The following is a 3,080-nucleotide window of genomic DNA, read 5'->3' on the forward strand; positions in this document are numbered from 1 at the left end:
GCTAGTTTGCTATCTATTCTAGCTAACTAACTGGCTGAATAAGTTGACGACGGACTCGCTCAAGCTGTCGGGACTAACCCACAACGTTAGACACGGACACGAACGATCTGCTTGTGTGTTGATACACTGGTGGTTGTTGTGGCTGAGTATTGGCGCTAAAACCTGCTGCTGGAGACCGGCATGCTAGCTGGCTGTGGCGTCTTATGACGAGGTGCCCGGACGTTTTTCACGGAATAATACTGCACCTAGTTAGCTAGCTGAATAAACTAGGTTAGTCTATTCCTAGAAAACATTGAACCGCTGTAGTTTATAACAATTATAGTTTCTGAGGTGGAAGTTGGGAGAGTTATATTTGGGAGTTGTGGTGAGGGAGGACCCGCTCTCTCCTTTCCCAGATGTTTAGTTCATTTTATTCCGATCTCCTCTGCATTATTGTAGCCATCTGCTGCAGCCTGTCAACTATGCCTCTGCCTATCCCTGTTCTCTCCTCTCCGCACAGGCTACACAAACGCCTCACACCGCGTGGCTGCTGCCTCTCTAACCTGGTGGTCCCTGCACGCACGACCCACGTGGAGTTCCAGGTCTCAGGCAGCCTCTGGAACTGCCGTTCTGCTGCCAACAAGGCAGACTTCATCCCAGCCTAAGCTACCCTCCAGTCCCTCGACTTCTTGGCGCTGACGGAAACATGGATTACCACTGAAAACACTGCTACTCCTGCTGCTCTCTCCTCGTCTGACCATGTGTTCTCGCATACCCCGAGAGCATCTGGTCAGCGGGGTGGTTGCACAGGAATCCTCATCTCTCCCAAGTGGACATTCTAAATTTTTCCCCTGACCCATCTGTCTATCTCCTCATTTGAATTCCATGCTGTCACAGTCACTAGCCCATTTAAGCTTAATATCCTTGTCATCTATCGCGCTCCAGGTTCCCTTGGAGAGCTCATCAATGAGCTTGACGCCTTGATAAGTTCTGGGTTTGGATTAGTTATCTGTGTTCTAATACAGTCTAGGTAGATGGGTTTGGGTTAGTTATCTGTGTTCTAATACAGTCTAGGTAGATGGGTTTGGGTTAGTTATCTTTGTTCTAATACAGTCTAGGTAGATAGGTTGGGGTTAGTTATCTGTGTTCTAATACAGTTTAGGTAGATAGGTTTGGGTTAGTTATCTGTGCACATACAGTAGTGTTCCCTTCAAACCACAAACACTAAAGCCCAAGGCACAAACACACAAGGACACACTAGAATATAATAGAACATCTTCATTGTCCATTTAAATATTTCATAAAATATTATAAATTTGATCAAATGTGGAATGTTACCAGTCATCAGTCAATCATCAGGGTGACTTCGGACTACTGTTTATCACTTCCCCACTAACAGGTACATTTTCTTGTGATATTTTCCCCCTCAGAACCCTCACTAAAGTTTGAGGCCCTCTTGAAGGTGTGACACAGTCATCATCAGGCTGAGTTTGATGCAAACCACAACACAAACAACCTGACAAAGATAAATGTCATTCAGTTTCCCAGATGTAACTATGCAGGTGTCATCATTACTGTATAAGATATTCATTGTATTTTCCATCTCTTAGATATATTGTGTTTTGTATTTGTGTCAAAGCACCAGTTTAGTCAGTAGGTTGTTATGACGGTTCACTGCCACCCTATGGCCTCTGTTGTCTCTGCTAGTCAACATGATGGCTGCTGAAAGCTTCTTGGTAACTGAGTCACTCCCCATCTCTCTTCCAACCCCACTCATGAGGTTGGCCACGTTCCAGGCTGACTACATTGAAGTTGCCTGCCAGATGTCACATCTCTTCGATAGATGTTTAACATATCAGCTAACCAAATCATATGCTATAGCAATCTGATGCCCAACAGCACAGTCGATGACTTGGCCAGCAGCCATGTCTTAATGGCTGCAGCCTGTCTTCAAAATAGTCGGCCTGGAACGAGACCGTTCATCCTCGGTGTGGTTGATAAATTGAGCAGTATTGAGCTCTGACCTCATAGACACAGGAAACTATTAACTCTTCTACTGCCCTCCCATCTCCCATCTCCCTCTGACCTCACAGACACAGGAAACTACTAACCCTTCTCCTGCTCTCCCTCCCTCCCATCTCCCTCTGACCTCACAGACACAGGATACTACTATCCCTTCTCCTGCTCTCCCTCCCTCCCATCTCCCTCTGACCTCACAGATACAGGAAACTACTAACCCTGCTCCTGCTCTCCCTCCCTCCCATCTCCCTCTGACCTCATAGACACAGGAAACTATTAACTCTTCTACTGCCCTCCCATCTCCCATCTCCCTCTGACCTCACAGACACAGGAAACTACTAACCCTGCTCCTGCTCTCCCTCCCTCCCATCTCCCTCCGACCTCACAGACACAGGAAACTACTAACCCTGCTCCTGCTCTCCCTCCCTCCCATCTCCCTCTGACCTCACAGACACAGGAAACTACTATCCCTGCTACTGCTCTCCCTCCCTCCCATCTCCCTCTGACCTCACAGACACAGGAAACTACTAACCCTGTTCCTGCTCTCCCTCCCTCCCATCTCCCTCTGACCTCACAGACACAGGAAACTACTAACCCTGCTCCTGCTCTCCCTCCCTCCCATCTCCCTCTGACAGTATCCTCTTCTCTTATCACTCTGGTTACTATTTAACTCTTTGGCCTCAAGTTCATTTCAAAGCCATAACTAAGTTTAATTTCTTTGTACAACTATGTTGAATAATGGTAAAGATTGACCATGTTAGCCACAATCTCACTCAGATGTGACGATTGAAGCTTCAGGTTTCATTTGTCAAGATCTTTGAATCTTTCCTTAAATCTAAATCTCTTTGTAGTCCATTCTAATTGCAACCTGAGAACAAACTCATTTTCTTCAAGTGAGATGAAATTAATCTCTGTATAATTGATGTACAGGTAGTGGATATATAGGACATGGGATGTAATAATGGTCAATGTTTTTATTTATTCAACATAAGCTGGAGAGCACATGCTAAAAATATAATCAAATGACAAATTAATTAATTACATTCAATTTCAATCTATTACCGTACATTATATTATTTCCA

This window comes from Coregonus lavaretus, assembly GCF_964263955.1.
Source record: "Coregonus lavaretus genome assembly, contig: HAP1_SCAFFOLD_9555, whole genome shotgun sequence".
Taxonomy (NCBI): Eukaryota; Metazoa; Chordata; class Actinopteri; order Salmoniformes; family Salmonidae; genus Coregonus; species Coregonus lavaretus.